The sequence below is a fragment of the Pistacia vera genome, unplaced genomic scaffold (assembly GCF_008641045.1).
Source record: "Pistacia vera cultivar Batoury unplaced genomic scaffold, PisVer_v2 Contig374, whole genome shotgun sequence".
Classification (NCBI taxonomy): domain Eukaryota; kingdom Viridiplantae; phylum Streptophyta; class Magnoliopsida; order Sapindales; family Anacardiaceae; genus Pistacia; species Pistacia vera.
In genome coordinates this window covers 1,810,156-1,816,667 of record NW_022196195.1, presented here as the reverse complement: position 1 = coordinate 1,816,667, position 6,512 = coordinate 1,810,156, and positions in this window count along the sequence as shown.

Genomic DNA, 6,512 nt, shown 5'->3' with positions numbered 1-6,512 from the left:
GCCAGTGAATAGTTTGTTCTCATATTTTCCGTACATCTAATTTCAGCGTAAAAGATACTGTTGAAAGGGAAATGTCAACAACGATCAAATCATTAATGGCAACTATCTCAAGAACCCATCTCTCATTTAATGGACCACTCTTCCGGTCATTCTTTTCCCCAAAAAAACCAGTCCCAGAGATGCATCTTTCTCCTTTTATCTTAAACCAGATGATTCCAATCAAGGTGCGGAAATAGAATTTTGACGCCCAAAAGTACTTTAACGAAAGCAACGCAATGAGGCGAAAGTGAGCAAGAGAGTATTCTAGTTAATGTTATTGTTAGGATTGTGGACTCAGAAGAGTAGAAGGTCAAACAGAGTTCGTCAACTGCCGAAGTGGTCTGCAGAATATGTGTCTAGAGAAGTCTCGGCTAGTGGAGAGAAGAAGTAAGAATATTTAGGAAGAAGAAAGTAGCATATTTATTAATTTATATTTAGAATGTTTGGTTGTCAGTTAGTTAGTAGTTTGGCTATGAAATAAATAAAGTGTAGTGGGGGGTTTGTAGTCCTTTCATAATTTTGGTTGTTACCTGTAGGTGTTTCGTTGTTATCTTGTAAGGTTTATTTAAGGTCTGGACTCTTATGAATAAGGAATGAAGATTTAAATCAACTCTTTTTCTCTCTCTATATTCTTGGAGGCTTGTTCCCTCATATTGAACAAATTAACTCTAACATTTGGTGCTGTTCCCTTCAATGGCGGAAGGAACTCGTTCCAAAGTTTTAGATGAGCAAGTACGTCAACTTATGGCTGCCAGGTTGCCCTGGTGGAGAAGTTGGATTCTTAGAACAATATTTTAAGGATTTGGGCCTGAAGGTTTCGGTCTTGGATGGAGAGTGGGAGCAGTTTCAACGGCAACACCGTCAGGAGGGGGGTGTGTTGTTGACAGGGGTTGATGGCAGCGCATCCTCCGAGGGTTTGGTAGTTTGCGCGCCACTTCTTCCGGGATTCAAAGTTTTTTCGTTAGAGGTTCCCCGATTTGATGGTACGGATCCGGAAGGTTGGAAATTTAAAGCGGAGCAATTTTTCAATATCATGAGACACCACCAGAGCAACGCATGACAATTTCTTCTTTTCGCAGGATGGCCCTGCCTTGTCATGGTATCGTTGGATGCATGCTAATGGTCAACTAGAACGTGGCATTCTTTCCTTCAGGATTACAGACTCGTTTTGGTCCGTGGATTTGTGATACCAAGGGCAATTGGCAAAGCTGTTTAAGATGGTTTGTTGCAGCTTATCAACATCGGTTTGAGGATGGTCAATAAGGTTTCAGGTGTCTCTGACTCTTTTTTACTCAGTTGTTTTGTTTAGGGTTGCGTTTGATATCAACGAGAGGTTCGCTCTTTTCGACCACTCTCATTGACGCAGGTATGGGGTTAGCAAAACTTCAAGAAGATAAGTTGAGAGAGCTTCGGCCACCATTTCGCCAGACTGGGTCTCGCACATGGGACCCTCTCGGTCGAGCCTTACACCATCCAATCTACCACCATTATTGCCTGGGCCACACCCCGCATCGACAATCCCATGGTTGTTCGTTCTTCCACACTTCCGTGAAGCGTCTCACCGTGGCTCAGCTTCAAGAACGTCGCGATAAAGGGTTGTGCTTTAATTGTGACGAGCGTTTTGCCTGGTCATCGCTGTAAGGCGAAATTTCATCTTTTAATGGGGAGGCAGAGGACTTTCATTCTCCTGTTTTGGAAACTGGGTGGGGGATGACTCTAGCGAGGATCAGGAGGTTGCTGCTATCAGTCTCCATGCGTTAGTCGGTAAAGGAATCCCAGTACAATGTATGCATGGTACTGTTCTTGGCCGGTGTTTCGAGGTCATTGATGGGGGATCGACGCAAAATTTTATTTAAGAACGAGTAGCCACCCACCTTGGCCTACCGATCCTTGGTTCGCAAAATTTCAGGTAATGATTGGCAATGGAGATACCATGGGGTGTTTGGGTATGTGTGGGGATGTTGCTCTTAATTGGATGTCAGAGTTTGTGGTGGATTTGTTTGTTCTTCCTCTTCGGGGCGCGGATATTGCTTGGGTGCCAATGGTTAGCCACTTTGGGTCCGGTTATAATGGATTATAAGGAATTGACTATTTCTTTTAATTGTGATGGTGCATCATTGACATTGAAGGGCGCCCTCCACCACGACTAGAGCCGATTCAATTGCATCAATTGGAAAGGTTGATATGTGTGGATTCCATTGATGTTTCTTTCATTGTTATACATTCAGCAGGGGATTTTCCTTTGTCACAGATGTACAATGACAGATAAACCCACCTATCCAGGCTGTTTTGGATCAGTTTCCTGATGTGTTTGAGCCTCTTAAGAGTCTTCCTCTGTCGCGTATCAGTGGACCATCGCATTTGTTTGCAGCCACATGCCGCACCAGTACAAGTGCGCCCTTATCGCTACCCGCATTTTCAAAAAGGGGAATTGGAACGAATGGTTTCTGAGATGCTTGAGAGTGGATTGATTCGCCCTAGCCGTAGTCCTTCTCATCGCGGTCTTGCTAGTTAAAAGCGGGATGGTTCGTGGAGGTTTTGTGTTGACTACCGAGCTCTGAACAGATCAACATTCCGAGAAGTTCCTATCCCGACAGTAGATGAGTTATTGGATGAGTTATTTGGAGCTACATTTTTTCCAAAATTGATCTCAGGTCAGGTTACCATAAATTAGAATGGGAGGAGGATATAGAAAAAACAGCTTTCGCATCATGATGGCCATTATGAATTGTGGTCATGCCATTTGGCTCACAATGCCCCAGCAACTTTCCAAAGTACCATGAATGAGGTGTCCGACATTCCTTCGCCGGTTGTCATAATCTTCTTTGATGACATTTTGGTGTATAGCCGTGAGTTGTAGAACATGTACATCACCTCTCTGCTGTCCTTCGTGCCTTCGTGACCACCAATTTTTTGCTAAGCGTGAGAAATGTTTGTTGGTGCTCCGAGTTTAGACTACCTTGGCCACATTGTTTTAGGCGCTGGTGTAGCCCCTGATCCTTCCAAAATTAAAGCTATGATCGATTGGCAGTTCGTTACAGTTCGGCAACTACGGGGTTTCTGGGTTTGACTGGTTATTATAGGAGATTTGTGCGTGATTATCTTCCATTTAGCCCCATCACTTCTTGCTCCAAAAAAGAAGTTTGCAGGGCTAATGTTGCTCAAGAGGCTTTCAAAACTTGAAACAGTATGACTCAGATCCAGTGTTGGCTCTTCCTGATTTTGATGAGTTATTTGAAGTAGAGAATGATGCGTCTTGGAACAGGGTTGGCGCCGTCCTCAGCAGCATGCTCACCCTATTGCTTTTTTCAGTAAGAAACTTTCTCCACGGCTGCAGCGAGCGTCTGCCTATGTCCGCGATTATATGCAGTAACAGAAGCAATCTGCGCTGGCGTCAATATTTTGGGCAGAAAATTTATAATTCGCACAGACCATCAGAGTTTGCGTAATCTCCTGACCAAGTCATTCAGAAGCCTGAACAGCACACTTACCTCATTAAACTCTTGGGATTTGATTTTACAGTGTGTTACAAAACCGACAAAACGAATGTGGTGGCAGATGCCTTGTCCGCCAACATGAGAGTGCAGAATCTGCCAACAATCAGGGTTGTTACCTTATCTATTCTGATTTTTGATGTCCTAAGGCAGCTACGCGAGGCCTTGTTGACCGATAGTTCATAGCTAAAATCATGAGTGATTTGCAACACGATCCATCAACTCATCTAGGTATGCAGTGCATGATCAACTTTATTTTATTTGGGCCGCTTGGTGGTGCCCAACGACGCTGGTTTGAGGCAACAACTTCTGGCTGAGTTCCACACCTCTCCATTGGGCGGTCAGGCGGCCACAAAAAACCTTGAGCAAACTAGCGTTGAATTTCTATTGGTCAGGTTGGCTAAGGACGTCAAACAATTCATTCGAGCTTGTCATATTTGTCAACAGGCGAAGTACCAAGCACAAGCACCGCTTGTTTGCTTCAACCTTACCGACTACTCAAATATGGGAGGAGATCGCAATGGATTTTGTTACCGGTCTTCCGTTGTCTGCGGGTTTTCAGTAGTTTTGGTAGTGGTGGATAGATTAACAAAATACGCTCACTTGGGTGCTCAAAAAAGGATTTACAGCAGCTAGAGTTGGGCCCTGTTTGTGGAGATGGTTTATAAGCTTCATGGCTTACCCAAATCAATTATTACTGACCGTGACCCTATTTCTTGAGTGCTTTTTGGCAGGAACTCTTACCTTAGTGGAACACTCTAAGACAGTTCGGCATACCATCCCAAACTGACGGCCAAACAGAGGTCACTACGGACGTTGGAACAGTACTTGCGTTGCTTTACAATGGACAAGCCGAAAAGTGGGCTGAGTATTTACCATGGGCAGAATTTTTTACAATACTTCATCACTCAGCTGCTGGCACCACTCCTTTCAAGCTAGTTTATGGTAGAGATCCGCCAGTCATTCAGTCATATAGAGGGGACTTCGCGTCTGGACGCGGTCGATTTGCACTGACTAATCGAGACAACTTACTGCGCGACTTGCGCACTAATTTGCTGCGTGCTCAACAGCAGATGGCCCAGGGGGCAAATCGACGTCGCCGCCAGTTGGAGTTTCAGGAGGGGTGACATGGTGTATTTGAAGCTTCAGCCGTATCGGCAATCTTCAGTGCGCAGTGAAAGTTATTCAAGCTGGCCAGAGGTTTTAGGTCCCTTCAAAGTTTTACGAAAAGTGGGGCAGGTTGCTTACAAGCTGGAGTTACTGATGGGTGCAAAGATTCATCCGTTTTCCTGTGTCCCTTTTGAGGCCTTGTCATGCAGGAGTTCAGGGAGGGGATTATCGCTGCCACCTTTTGTTTATCAAGGACAGCCCTTGGTATCACCGTTGGCAGTTGTGGGACGCCGGATAGTACAGCGTCACGGTGAGGCCATAGAGCAGCTTCTAGTTCAATGGCATGGGTTGCCGCTGGAAGATGCTTCGTGGGAGGATGCAGCACCTCTGGTGGCTGCTTATGGTGAGCTTCCTTCCAACCTTGAGGGCAAGGTTGTGCCGGACGGGGGAGGTAATGTTAGGATTGTGGACTCAGAAGAGTTAAGAAGGTCAAACAGAGTTCGTCAACTGCCAAAGTGGTCTGCAGAATAGTGGTCTAGAGAAGTCTCGGCTAGTGGAAGAAGAAGTAAGAATATTTATGGAAGAGAAGAAAGTAGCAGAATTTATTAATTTATTATTTAGAATGTTTGGTTGTCAGTTAGTTAGTAGTTTGGCTATGAAATAAATAAAGTGTAGTGGGGGGTTTAGTAGTCATTTCATAATTTGGTTGTTATCCTGTAGGTGTTTCGTGTTATCTTGTAAGGTTATTTAAGGTCTGGATCTTATGAATAAGGAATAAAGATTTAAATCAAACTCTTTTCTCTCTATATTCTTGGAGGCTTGTTCCCTCATATTGAACAAATTAACTCTAACATTATATTCTAGAATGTATACTGAGAGAAGTGATTTGCTGCCGTGCCGAGATTCTCTTCAGCTTCATCTGTTGACGGGTTTGTAAGGAACTATAGAGCTCGTTCTTTCAATGCAACACACTGCTTCATCGGAAGCTAGTTGGAATAGCTAGACTGGTCATTTATCAAATCCTCCTGGAACAATTGCGGTCTTTCTACAAAATCCTACTTCTGATTGCGACAAGAAAAAAGGGCCAACTCCAGCTCCTAAATGGCTTTTTGGGAGAAAATGCCCTTGCTCTAGAAAAAATCAGTCAAGTTAAGGAAAAGCTCAGTATCAATTTCAGAATCCAAAACCCCACCACATTATATAACAAAAAACAAACCACAAGTCATTTGAAATTGCTATGGATACATCAAATTGGAGCGAAAGCGTGAAGTTATCTCCAAAACTACTTATAGAATCTCTGCTAACAATCGTTTTCCAAGTCTTGGTTGAGGCCATCGTGTATTGGTTTCAGGTAGATCTTATTCTGATTCTACTACTGGCTTCACTTTTCCTATATTGAAAAAAAGTAAACCACATCCCATCAAAATCACATATCCTTCCTTGAAGATCACCGCGAGAATCACTGGAGATTTTCCAACCTTCCGATGAACCAGTGTATCAAGAAAATCAACTGAACTTCAAAACGGTATGTTGGTTTCACGTTTCGGCGAGTCCTAGCAGAACTCGAATCACTGAGGACGAGTTTGAACAATTTGTATTTGAGAGGAGAAGAAATTTTATTCAGCTCGAAAATTAGTTTACAAGAGGTTGTTACAGTTTATATACAAAGTAACTTGGTTGAGTTAACCACAATTAAATAACCATAATAACTAACTAACTAATAATCAACAATAACTAACTAACTGATAATTAACTAACTAAAACTAATACACTAATAATCCAAGACACCCCCCTCAAGTTGGTGGGTGATAAATGTCAAGCACCCCCAATTGGACAACAAATGATGACGAAGAGCAGAAGGAACTGCTT